The following is a 14,602-nucleotide window of genomic DNA, read 5'->3' on the forward strand; positions in this document are numbered from 1 at the left end:
GGAGAATTGGCTACTCATGCATATTTTCTACCATGGGTTGACCAACATTACCCATGAGACTATGGATGCTGCTGCTAGAGGTGCATTCCTATCACTCACCATACAAGCTGCAACAGCTCTTGTGGAGAAGATGGCCTCCAACCAAGGCTGGAATGAAGAACGTCTTCAAACCCACAAGAGAGGTGGAGGTATGCATCAACTCAAGGAGGTAGACATGCTATCTGCCAAGATGGACCTACAGATAAAGAAGCTCAAAGATCGAACCAATGAGAAACAAGAAGTCATGCACATTTATGATTCCTGCATGACATGTGAAGAGTGTGGAAACACTGGGCATTCACGGAATAGCTGCCCTAATATTCATGAGATGTGAACTTCATCAACAACAACTACTTTCATCCTCAATAGAATCAAGGATGGAATCAGCAACAAAGGTTAAACTACCAAGGTAATCCTCAAGGTAATAATTTCAATCAACCACCCTTGAGAGAATTAATTTCTGGCCAAGCTAAAATAATGGTGGGCTTATCTAAAAAACTAGCTTCCAATGATAGAGTTTTAGAAAATATAAATAATAGAATGGATAACCTCTCATCTGCCATTAAGAACTAGCATAGCTTTAATAAAATGATAGAATAACAAATAGCTTAGCTAGCGGCTGCTGTTCCTCCAACTGACAAAGGTAAGATTCCGAGGCAACCGGAAGATCTAGAAACCACAAATCTTGTCGATATTCACAATGAAGCATACTACTGTATACAACCATTGATGGGAAGGTGGATAGATTATACCTTGCCTAAAAAGAAGAGTGATCCAGGAAGACCTAACTAAACATGTTTAGCCAAACAAGAGTAAGCTAAAGCAATTAACTTAGCACATACCCAGAATCTAGACAACGACACAGAAGGCACTTATTTCAACCATAACTGGAGTTATAGGCATCAAACAAAGGTGATCCTAGACTTTATGAAAATATTAGGAAATTTTCTACAACTCTGTTATTTACACATAGAGCTGATTCAAAGGTTAACAAGGTTGAAAAACACTAATAAGCAGATCTGCACAAATTAGGATAGAAAACTGACATGAACTTCAAAAATGCATAACTGGAGTTCTAATCATCCAACAAACATGGACCTTAACATTCTAGAAACCTTATTAAGTTATCTATAACTTATTATCATATTAAGATGATTTAACAACCAACAAGGCCAAACATTACAACAAGCATTTCTCTCTAGACTTGGACAGATTCAAACATTAAATTAGGACAGCCATATCTGGAGTTATAGACCCCCAAAAGATGTGTTTTTAACATTTTGGAAATCCTATGAAAAGTACAACTCTTATGTCATCACCAATACATGATTCCATGTTTAAATAAGTCAAACAATACAATCATTCAGATCTATTTAGAAGACATGCAAATCCTGACAGCAAAATTCTAAAATCTATAACTCTTAAACCATCAGGCCTAAAATCATGAAATTTTAGGACAAGTAATATAAGGAAATTCTATACAACTTTGGTATTCACCACATTCACCGAAAACATCATTTGCATCATGAAAATATCACCACCACAGAACTGTACATGCAGCCATTTTCAGCACATAAGCAAAGTGGTGCTTCACTTCATTCTTTAACAAGAACATACATGTACAACTAATTGCATGGATCAAAAACTACCATAACCATAGTTATTTAATCTCAGTTATAGATAACATGAAAAGCATATTAACACATATTCAAATGAGGGCTAAAATAAAGATTAAAACTTGCATAAGCAACATAATCATGATATGTTATATTAACATAAAAGCATACATACATGACATTCCAAAGATCACCCTTTTCAAGCAATAGTTAACCCAAAAATCTAGTAATCAAAGCATCACATGGATCCTATATGAACATCTTGTAGCCAAACTTAAATCATCCCATTATATAATAAAACATATATATTAAATATAGGTGATGTTGTAAACATCTGATTTGGAGCTGAGATTTTTATGGGTGAGAGGTGTTGTCAAAACAAGGCTACGGTATAAAGATTACGTGCTCAGGTTTTATGAATTAATCATTATAATCAAAACAAGTTTTAATTCCAAAAAGAAATGTGAGAGCAAGATAAATCTAAAACTCAACATTTTCGATAAACATATAGCCATATTATGTATCAATCTGACATAACAACATCAGACCAAGGTAATGGAACAAGATTTTCCATTTTTGCATCTTTATTTTACTTATAAATCATTTAAAACTATTTATCAAGCAATAAGCAAGTTAAATCAATAACTCAGTCATATTACATCCAATGAACACGAAATTTTTACCACAACAAACACATGACATAAGTAGGCTACCATAAAAATTTCACAGCAATTGGAGCACTACAACTTTAGATATGAATTTATCCACAGAAAACCCTAAAAACATAGATGCAATTCTACAGTAAAAACTTTCTACTAAAACATGTCATATTATGACTCTATTGCATAGATCTACTCACAAGGATTCCAAAACATCATCATTTGCTATTTTACGATTTTTCTATGATTTACTAAGTATTTTCAAAGTTTCTATCGATTAAATGCATAGAGAAAAAGATAAAGAAAAATGCATTTGCACTGAGGACCCTAAACTTTCGACTAAAATAGATTCCAGCAAAAAGGTCCTTCTAGGCACTATTCACATGAGTTATGGGTTGTGCAGATAGGCCCTTGGAGAAGCTTCTATTTGAAGCGTGAGCCCCTAGTCGCGAATCAGAGCAGGGGATGGGCTGGAGCTCACCGACTCCGATAGAAGGAGGCCATTCCAGTGGCCGAGGAGTGGTGATGGAGCACCAAGAGGCCCATGCTCAACCTTTTTTTCCTTAGGATCGCTCCACGATGGCTCGAGGCCAGCTAGACACGTGCACAGACACCGACGACGGGGCGGCTTCGCGACGACGAACCGTGACGGCAGAGGGGAGGCCGGCGTGGTGGTGCTGGAGCTTCGCCAGGCTGGAGAAGTGGCTTTGGGGCTAGAGGCAAGATTGGCTTGGCCTGCAAGCATGTGAGGCAGAGGAACAGCGGCAGTGGCCCTGCTCAGCCATGGCGGTCGCATTCATGAGCAGCAGCAGCGCGAGAGGGAGAGCGTAAGGGAGGACAAGAGTGAGTGGGAGAGGCAGAGAGTGAGCATGGGCATCTCCCCATCGATGCAGGGGTGCAGGGGCATGTGGCAGTGGAGGTGGGGTGTGGAGCCATGCATGGAAGACGCGTGGGCATTTCTTTGGACTGCTAGTGCACGACAGAGTGGCCAACTTTGGGTCCCAAAAATGGCATCTACCAAGTATATTCAGTCCTAGGCACCTTAAGTAAAGTTGTTGCCCTCCTAATGGTCTACAAGATTTCTTAAGGGATTCTAGTCAATAGGGCTCTGAATTAGCGGGTAATTAAGCTTCAAACTGATAATGTCAGCGCATTGACAATGATCAAGGAAACTCAAACTTGATGATAAAAATGAGGTCAAACTCAAGTCACATTTTCCCCATACCTTCTCCATGGAATTAGCTCCAACTCTTATCTTTGGACTAACTCAAGTTACTTATCAAATTTTGGAGAATGCAGGATGCCAATGCCAACGACGATGAATTCCAGATTTAGAATTATTGAGCCCAGAAAATAGTAGCTGATTTAGTTTTGGAGCCTTTATTAGACAAGCTTGGAGGGAGATTTAGACTTGGTTCTTTAAACAAAGTTTGTTGTACACAACTCAAGTTACACTTTTTATTTAAGGTCAAACTTCATACCTTGTTTCCAAACTATTATTTAACCTTGGTCAACATGGCATCATGATAAACCTTAAAAATTTGGGTTCTCGACCGATTGAGGAATTTTCTTAACATTTGCTCAACATCAATCCTTCATGACTTTTGTTGTAGAGTTCAATTAGGGTTATTTGGGCAAGGTGGCAAGGTTTGGTCAACATCACATGTTTCCATTCCCTGATGAAGAAATTTTAGAAAAGGTTATAACTTATCATTTCATGTGACTTCTTGGCTCCAAACTTCATGAAACTTTTCTAATAGTCAATGTAGATGGAAATAGATGTGAGGCACATGAAAGGGGCACCTTCAACATTACTCTGGCATACATTTGGAAAAGGGTTTACCATTAAACACATGAGTGTTATGTCTATTCCCAAAAGTTCAAGTTGGTCACATTCCTATAAATTGACCTGAACACCTTTATCACCACTTTTGAGATAAGGAACTAAAGCTCCTAATTGCCACTTATCCTACCATGTTTGAGCTCAAACCCACTACTTAGCAAGTGGCTAACACCTGGGGTGTTAAAGGTCCCACCCACTTAAGTGGACAACAACTCATTTGTCACTTACTGTTGCTGACCTGTGCATCACCGGATGGTTCGGTAGAACTGATGGATTGTCCAATAGTCTATCATCTTTGCCGATTTGATGTAGCCCTTGGATGGTCTGGCATTGGGGCCAAGTTATCTTGTCCTAGGATGCTTAGCTATGGTTGCGTTGGTGTAGATGGTGTTAATAGGATGACTCTTTCAACCTTGATCCAATTGTGTTGTTGCTCCGGGTACAAGCCTAATCGATCCTTGATGGCCATTCTAGTTCAAGGTAGCAGGGATTTGTCCATGAGCCTAGATGATTGCTCACTCGGAGGGTCAAAAGGATTGCCTAGGTTTGTAACGAACGTGGGTTGTTACATGCCCAGCCCAAGTATTGAACCACCTGGTTGTAATAGCTTAGGTTGATAGTTCATTGGGTTCTAGGGTGACTAGGCCATGCGACCACCATGGTTACGAGGATGAATTCCTTCTCAGTGAAGTCAGAGCATCAGCATTGGTGGCTCATCTCCCCATGCATGGTTCTTCTTGGAAAACATGCTCCACTAAGATCATGGGGACATGGCCTTGGCTTAACTCCTGTAGTCATCTGGTGCACTTGAAGAAAAATCAAATGGCCTCCTGCATTTCCTGCTATAAAAATGGAGAGAATCGAGTAGTAAGTACAATTGCTTTCCACACTAATGAACCTCACCTTCCTCCTTGCTATCTCCTTCGTCCTGGTGCTCCATCCTCTAGATTTGTTCCATGGTGAACCAAAAGTGCTCGCTGGAGTAGTCACTCGAGGAGAGTGTTTCGAGGGGTCCTCCCCATCTTCGTGCCGCACTGTGGCAGTTTGGGTAAGAATGGATCTTGGCCTCCATTTCATTTGGGTGGTTCTGATGCTCTCTGCTCATACAATGCCATCTCCATGGTGCATCTTGTGTCATGCTTTCCCACCAGCAAGATGGGCACGTCATCAGCATGCTAGCCAGAGACCTAATCCCTGAAACCCAATAGGCTCCTCCTCCTCTGACTGTCTAGCAATGAGGAGTCAGACTGTCCATGCCCTGGTGAGGGAGCTAGACCTAGCCTGCTGTGCAATCAGGGATGAGATCTAGGTGGCAGACTAGCTACAGCTATGCTTATCCACCATGGAGATGGCGCTCATCATGGCTGAGCAGGAGACGGCCACAGTGTGAGGCGATGGCTGCTAAAGCTCAGCACAACCCATCTATAAGCATCAGTGTGATCTTGTCTTCTTGTTTTCACTGATGTTATGCCTTAGTGTAAGGTTTTCTTAATCTCTGTTTAGCCAACTAGGAGTAGCTGACCACCATCTTGGGTGAGCTTGCTGACATGCGCTAGGCCAATGATGACATGACTTCAGGAGAACACCCATGGTGCAGCATACCTTGTGGCTATCCACAATGATCACCTCATGACCCTCTATAGGGCGGCAGTCGCCGCTGTCCATGCAGTGTGTCCTATTGGGCCTAACCTCGAGCAACATCTTTGTGCTCTGCCAGCACGGGTCATGGAGGTGGTCTCCCATGGCATCTATCAAGGAGCCACCATAGCCCTAGCCGCTGCTTAGCTCTGATCCAGCAAAGACTTGCATCAAGTGGAGCCAGGGTTCCCCTAGAGCCATCATGGGAAGAGGTCAAGGCTTTGATTGCTGGACTTCAGCATAACTGCCGATGCCATTGTGGTAGTGATAGAAGTAGGGGATGTTATCTATAATGCCCCATTAGGGGTGTAATTTGCTTGTAGACTCTATTGCATCTATCAATTGTAGAAAGAATGTTAATTTGCATATGAAGATTTTTATTTTCTGTTGCCTAGGACTTCTATGTGTTCTGTGATGTCGATGCTTAGTAGCATGATGATGGTAGCCCCCAACACCTCGAGAGGTTAGTTTAACATATCTAGGTGTTGAGAGAACTAAATTCTTCATCACATCGATCTTAGTAGCCCTTAAAGTCTTGATATATTACTATAATTATATCGAGGATACAACGGATTGTCAAGGAATCTTTAAATGAGCAAATGGTCCCTAAGCACCTCAATCCGTTAGTTTAACCTATCGAGGTGCCCAAAGGAATAGTCAAAAGAATTGAGTGTGAATGTAGCCCCAAGCATTTTGGGGAGTTTCTCGCTAGGCACCTGAAAGGGTAGCAGTTATGCTTTTATTCATGTAAATCATAATTTTGGTACAAAACATGACCACAAAGCAAGCTTACATGTAGAAGCGACATGGTTGGTTGATGTTCCTTGTGTTCTTGAAAACTTTGCCTTGTATCATGGCTACCTTGTACGTTCTCAGGCATAGTACCTTAACAATGACCTAAGGACCTTCCCATGGGGGTGAGAATTCACCCATGTCTTTAGTCGACTAGACACATCAAAGGATCAAATCCCCCATGGAGAAGCTAAGTGGTTAGACATGTTGTGGTACTAGTGAAGTTATTGCTGATATTGGCTGATCATACAAGCGCTATGCCATGATACTCATCAAGCCTACGGAGAGAGTCCTGTATGGCCAGCTCGGCTCTATCCTCATTGTACTCATGTACCCAAGGAGAGGCATAGCTAACCTCCTTGGGTAGAACAGCGTCCACCCTATAGATTGGGAAGAAGGATATGAACCCTATCGCCTTGCTCGATGTGGTCCACAGACACCATAGGAATGGTTGAAGCTCTTTAACACATCTTCCCCCAAACTTGTGAAGTTTGTTGCAAGTTCGAGGCTTGAGACCATGGAGAATGCATCCATTGACCCTCTCGACTTGACATTGGTTTGTGGATGGGCAATAGATGCCCACCTGATGTTGATCTAGAGATTACTCGACAAATTGCTTCTCATGAATTGGGTGCTTGTTAGCGGTGGTGATTGATGTTCATGACCCATAATGGTTTATGATCTCTTGAATAAATTCGATTGCCTTGTCGATCGTGATCATCGTTACGGGTTTGTCCTTGATCCACTTGGTGAACTTGTCAATTGCCATAAACAGTTGATGGAAGTTTCTCCATGCATTCAGTGAGTTTCCCACCAAATCGAGTCCGCATATCGCAAAGGGCCATGTTATTAGAATTGTGTGTAGTTCCTGAGATGGCACATGTTTTGCTTGGCGAAGAACTAGCATGCTTCATAGGTCCTGATGATTTGTTGGGCATCTACAAGAGTAGTTGGCCTATAGAATCCTTATAGGAAACCCTTGCCTAAGAAAGTATTTGGTGCCATGTGATGCCCACGTGCTCCTGAGTGGATCTCTCGTAAGATCTCCTTCCCTTCTTCATTGGGTATGCATCTTTTGAGGGTAGTGGTGGTTGTTGTTTTGATGTATTTCATCATTCAAATTCACGTAGGACCTCGCTTTCCTTTGAACTTGTTTGTCTTCCACCTTGTTAAGAGTTAGGATATCATGCCTCAAGAACTCAATGAGTGGTTGTGCCTAGTTTGGGTTTGCAACCACCACCTACAGGCTTGCTTGTGTACTTTCTTTGGGTGTTCCTCATGTTTAGCCTCTAAGCAAATAGATGGCTTAGTGAGTATGTCAAGGAATGCACCACTCGGGAGGGTGTCCTAAGTTGAGCCTAGCCTTGCAAGGTTGTCGGCTTCCTCATTCTCCTTTTGAGGGATATGATGTAGCTCCATGACATTGAACCTGACTTTGAGTTTCTAAACATCTACATAGTAAGCCTCCATCTTGTGGTCTCAGCATGCTGAGGCCTTCATCACTTGATTGACCATGAGCTCAGAATCTCCCAACCCAACTAGCCTCCGAACATCGAGAGTGGTTGCGGTACACAATCCATGCAGCAAGGCCTCATACTTGGCTACATTCTTAGTGGCTCCCTCAAAACAAAAGTGAAGCACATACATCATGTGGTTCCTACTAGGGGAGACCAGAATGACTCCCGCTCCTGCTCCTTCACTACTATAGATTTTTTACTGAGGCAGGCAAAATGGGTTTGTCAACACAAAATTTTCGTCTCTGTGCCGAGGACACACGTAGCAAGCCGGAAGGGTCCGCTCGATGGAGCAGATCCGCCTAGCTTCAGTGCAAGGGTGGTCGGTCCTGCGCAATCCTCCCAAGACATGCCAGTCAATTTGACCCTGTAATTGACAAGGAGAGAAAGCTCATCAGTAATTAAGGGCGGAACGTGCCGGTGTTGCCAGACAGTCCCGAATGTGCGGCTCTGAGAGCCGATATGAGAGGAGATCGACTAAATAGTCGATCCTAGCATATTTACAAGAATGAATCGGTTAAAGCTCATAGGGTTGTATAAGAAGAATCGGTTATCATTCAAGATAAATGTTATTTAAGCAAATATTAATCAATGGCAATAAGGTATCAACAGTGATCGGTTTGTACTGAGCCAATGATTATAAGTAGCCGAACTCCTTTTATATAAAGAAACAATTCAACATCACTTAACCATTTAATAAAAATAAATTTAATGAACATGTTAGATCTCATCTATCGTCATGACTAGTGGGGCATGAGGCAGAATCATGCAGGTCGTAGAAACAACAATAACTCAATGACCCTAACTCATTACTAATATCAGTGGGGCATGAGGCAGAATCATGCAGGCCATAATACAATAACAAGATCATGGGGCTAACATATCTTTCAACTTATCTATACTTCAACGATCTCATAATGTGAACTATTCATGAAAGCATTCGATATCGGCTAAACAGCTGATTCAGGCATAGCACATAGTTAAGGTCATGCATTCTCAAGAACGGTTCTACCAACTAACGATCCCCACTCCACGGTGCCAACAGTGGGGTGAGAGGTAGAATCCCACAGGCCATGATGATGGGCCATGGAACGGTTTTCATTAGCTAATAGATCTACTCAAGATCGGACATGCCTTAACCGCACGCTATGCACGATTAAGATTGACGCAAAACAACCGATAAAAACATAACTCATCGCTTAAGATGTAGATTAGATCAGTTTTAAATTAGCAAACAATGAGTTAAACAAGATGTAAGGCCAATGCAGATCAATCTCAATCGGGCAGAATGATATTGCTGTAATTAGATAAACAATGAAAGCAATAAGCAATATCGGTGACTTAATGAATCTACCAAAGACTGCCATGCTAAGGTAGAGCCGATAACTTGACCTTGATCTAATTCAAGCAGTGGGGTGTGAGGCAGAATCACCTAGGGCCATACTTGAATTAGACAAGAGTCGATAACTAGCCTATACCAGAGTCATAGTGGGGGTTGACCAGATCGATGCAGCCATATGAACAGAGGTATAAATCATGACGGTACTTATAGACAAGCAGTGGAGGTCGACCGGATCGATGCAGCCATACTTGCTAAAGAACTCACCGAGATCTACTCTACTCCTACTCCTAAGGGGTGGCCGAAGCTAAAAAAAGTAATTGACTTTGTATTTGATTAGTTGATGCCTTTACAATAGCCGGGGTTTGATATTTATACCTGAAGTCTAAACATGAACCTTACTCGAGTATGACTCAATACAATCTTTGGCATAATGAAAACATTCCTAATTTAAGATAACTTGGACTCTAATCTTTCCCTTTTTGTAGTGTCCAACATGTCTCGCCCCAATGCCGATCGTAGCCTCTATCGTCACCTGTCGGTGCTATCTAAAGAAAGTCAATTCTGGTGCGTCCGAATCAACTAGCTCCGATCTCCACGCAGCTGATTCCTCGATGACATGATTTTTGGGAGCTTCCAAATCCCTGCAACTCTTCTTCCAAATTCTGATGTAAACAGGGTTAACTAAGGTGAGCATCACATCTGCCTTGGTCTATAGGTCTTGTTTAATCATTATTTACCAAGGTGGATCAAATTGCTTGCCTGTGGAAATCAAATAAAAAAAAGAAAAAGCCCATAGCCCAACCAGGCCTAGAACTGAGCCTCATGCCGTCGCCCCTGCATACCGCTACCATTGATCTGCTTGCTAGAGGAGGCCTCCTGCTCACCAATGGAGGCCACATGCATGAGATCTGCTCAGGTCATTGGCCTCAGGGCATGCTGCTAGCCAGAGAAGGCTGCCTGCTTGCCGAATCCGCTCGAGTCACTAGTCTAGAGGTGAGCCGCTCGCTAGAGCAAGGGGCTACCCACACGCTAGATCAGGCCACTCGCTCGCTAAGGGCGTTGCTGCATGTGGGGGAGAGGGAGAGGAGAGGGGCGGGTGCCACCCGCTCGCCGGATCCTCCACCCACTCACCAAATCCACACCACCACCTAGAGGGCGCTTGTTGGAAGGATGGGCGTGGTGACCCGCTATCGGGGTGTCAGACGGGTAGGTGTGGCCCCCGCTGCTTGGGTCCGTAGCCGCTACTCACCGAGGAGGAGAGGCAGGGGTGCCATGATAGGGGGAGAGAGGAGCACCATGCGATTTGGGCTGAGAGAGTGTAGGAGAGCTGAGAGAAAGAGTGCAGGAGCCAGGAGAGAATCCCTAAGTCCTTTATTTATATGAGCCAAATAGAAGCTAAGATGGGCCAACTGGGCTCGGCCATGATTAACAGAGGTGAACCTTATACGTGCCTGGCTCCAAAAATGGATTTGTAGATGTGGTTGCCTTAAGATGACGGCCTCCAAAATAGACTATTTTTGGAGGTGGTTGTCTTAATATGACCACCTCCATAAATCAATTTAAGCAGACAGACATTTTCTAACCACCTCCATAAATAAACTGACCGCCTCTGTTAAGCAATTTTGCAAGGCTAACATTTTTTGGTGCCTCGGTAAATAAAACAACCACCTTCATTAATTGTCCAGCATTTTCATAGGCGATTGGATTTTGTGACCGCCTCGGTTATTATTTTGACACTACCTTGCAAAATTATTTTTGTTGTAGTGCTTGAAGCATTAGGGATCCATCGACTTACATGTTCCAATACTCAAAGTCGACTAAAGCCAGCTTGTTGTGAGCCTTTGTCCACTCTGCAATGAAGTCGGTCAGGGCCTGAGACTTTATGGTTGTATGAGGTGTGTACGTTATGTCATATGACATTAGCTCCATAGCACATTTGGCTATATGCCCTATTGCATGTCGATTGTTGATGATCTCTCCTACGGAAAGGAGGTGACCACGCTGATTGGGTGAGAGTCAAAGTAGTGGGCCATCTTCTTCTTCACCATGTATACCCCATAGAGTATTTTCTGGATGGAGGAAGCATGTTTTGCTTTGAGCGTGTATCTATCTAAGTGTTGACGGTAGTTAACAACTAATATAAACCATCAACATAACATGTATAAGGGCATAAATATGATCACCAACAAAGGTCTAGGGGTTTAAATTAACAAATTCTATGAGTTTTGGTGAATCTTTATTTTCTGTAGGGTTTATACAGAAAACCGGCAAGGTGGATCTAGATGTCAGACTTAATCGGGATTATCCATAGGATAAACAACTCTAGAAGGTTTCAGAGGACACTAGAGGACACCACACCAAAGCAGAGGGCGAGAGGCCACTAGGTGGGGCTAGCCGGTCCCACCCTCAGGCCATCCGATCTGGGGCCCCACTTGTCAGCCTCCACCTCGCTACGTCGGTTCTCTACCACCCTAAGGATTGCATCTATGCCATTTATTTATATCGGTTTAATCCGAGGGCTCAGGATTGATGCTCCATCCTATATATACTAGCCCTTGCAAACCCCCTAATGCATGTCATTTGAGAAGACAAAAACCCTAATCATCCTCAAAGCTCCATCATATTCTAGGGCATAGCTAGTTAGGCTAGGTCTAGAGGGAGGCAGCAGGATTTGCTTGGATTCCTGATCGTGTCAAGAGCGTGGCTTGGTATAATCTTTATACCCCTATCTCTTTTGTATCTCTCATTACTTTTATATGTTTGCTACAATTGTTATGACATTATTCGTATCGTTTATGTTCCTAATTATCATGTTCCTCCTCTACTTTGATTATATGCTTAGTATAGTTGGATTATCAACATATTCATGCATAAGTTCATATAGCACTCACTCCGGTGTACATGGGGTGAGTGGTCGACATTGCGTAAGCATGGTGCTTATACGTTGTATACCTATGGATGCACCCTATATTCTAGGCCATGTGGTAGATCGTGGATGTGACACTCACGTTGAGTCCTTTGTAGTCCACTCCCTGAATATAGGACAAGTACTATCTAGTTACGAAGAAAGACAAGCTCTATTCTTAATCTTCCTTAGTAATATCCCTTATGTGTAGTTGATCTCAGCCATGATTACTAAGTGTAATTGCACTAATCAATGTATGCTTTGACTTGTAATTAAGAATGACTTAGGAATTATTCCTCTAATATTCTACTTAACCATGCTAATGCCATAGAAAGGAGGACTCTGAGTGATCAATGATTAGTTACTATGCACCATTCATATATACATTTACTTCTTGACTTACCCCTATTGTGAGTAGAATATTGGCTATGATTTACTTCTCCATCAATACCATAAGTTATCAAAACATGTCCTTGCCAGACCTTTCCTATGGTAAAAATATAAATAATGATACCTGGAATACTCCCGGATGAAGTGCTACAATGGTATATATATATAAATAGTCACATAAAATAATAAAATACTACTTAGTATTATTCTAGTGGTAATGCTAAGTAGTACCAACAAGCATCTCTGGCATCATGACTAGGGATGACAATCTAGTAAAGTAATGTTAAGAGATGTAGACATACATTAGGTGGCTACTAAAACAAGTGGCAAGTTAATAAATACCAACAAGCATTTCTAGCGCCATTGCTGGGGAAGGTAGCTAGGCAAAGGAAATATTGATAAACTTATACTTATTGATGTGATCGAGATAAACCATTGACCTCTGCTCAAATAGGTTTACCCTTGTTTCATCTACTTTTGTATCTTATGTAGTGTAATGTATGACTGGTTTACCTTCTAACAAACTACATTGATGATCTAGAAGCATTACTTAAAAGAAATAAGGCTAAACTCAAGAAAGTTTTAGCTTTAGAGTCAGAAGACAACCAAATAAGGCGAAGCTTAACACCAGAATTTGAAGCCATGGCCAACAAGATTCTTCACAAATTCTCTACTCCAACTACAGCCAACATCCGTACTGGACCAACAATCGATGTTGGAGATAATGGATTTGAGCTCAAGCCAGCTCTCATCAATATGGTGCAAGCAAGCCAGTTTTGTGGAAAGGCACATGAAAATGCGAGTGCTCATCTCCAACATTTTCTAGAGATCTACAGCACTTTCACCATCAAAGGAGTGACCAAAGATGCCATACTACTGCACCTCTTCCCATTCTCACTCTTGGAAAAGGCGAAGCAATGGTTCCACGCTAACAAAGATAGAAATACCACATGTGATAACTGCTCCACTGCCTTCCTAGCCAAGTTCTTTCCCACGGGCAAGACCAATGCTCTACGTGAAAGAATTTCAATCTTTCAACAGCAACATGATGAATCTATCCCTTAGGCATGGGAACGCTTCCAAGACTATATATCAGAATGCCCTCATCATGGGATGGAGAATTGGCTACTCATGCATATTTTCTACCATGGGTTGACCAACATTACCCATGAGACTATGGATGCTGCTGCTAGAGGTGCATTCCTATCACTCACCATACAAGCTGCAACAGCTCTTGTGGAGAAGATGGCCTCCAACCAAGGCTGGAATGAAGAACGTCTTCAAACCCACAAGAGAGGTGGAGGTATGCATCAACTCAAGGAGGTAGACATGCTATCTGCCAAGATGGACCTACAGATAAAGAAGCTCAAAGATCGAACCAATGAGAAACAAGAAGTCATGCACATTTATGATTCCTGCATGACATGTGAAGAGTGTGGAAACACTGGGCATTCACGGAATAGCTGCCCTAATATTCATGAGATGTGAACTTCATCAACAACAACTACTTTCATCCTCAATAGAATCAAGGATGGAATCAGCAACAAAGGTTAAACTACCAAGGTAATCCTCAAGGTAATAATTTCAATCAACCACCCTTGAGAGAATTAATTTCTGGCCAAGCTAAAATAATGGTGGGCTTATCTAAAAAACTAGCTTCCAATGATAGAGTTTTAGAAAATATAAATAATAGAATGGATAACCTCTCATCTGCCATTAAGAACTAGCATAGCTTTAATAAAATGATAGAATAACAAATAGCTTAGCTAGCGGCTGCTGTTCCTCCAACTGACAAAGGTAAGATTCCGAGGCAACCGGAAGATCTAGAAACCACAAATCTTGTCGATATTCACAATGAAGCATA

General features: G+C 42.1%; 1 non-coding gene across 1 annotated transcript; it reads right to left on the bottom strand.

The window, feature by feature from the left end:
* Positions 1-13,744: 13,744 nt before the first annotated feature.
* LOC136524884 (small nucleolar RNA R71) lies at positions 13,745-13,853 on the bottom strand. The gene has a single exon (XR_010776235.1). It is a non-coding gene; the product is annotated as a small nucleolar RNA R71 (small nucleolar RNA).
* Positions 13,854-14,602: the final 749 nt, after the last annotated feature.

This window comes from Miscanthus floridulus, chromosome 18 (assembly GCF_019320115.1).
Source record: "Miscanthus floridulus cultivar M001 chromosome 18, ASM1932011v1, whole genome shotgun sequence".
Taxonomy (NCBI): Eukaryota; Viridiplantae; Streptophyta; class Magnoliopsida; order Poales; family Poaceae; genus Miscanthus; species Miscanthus floridulus.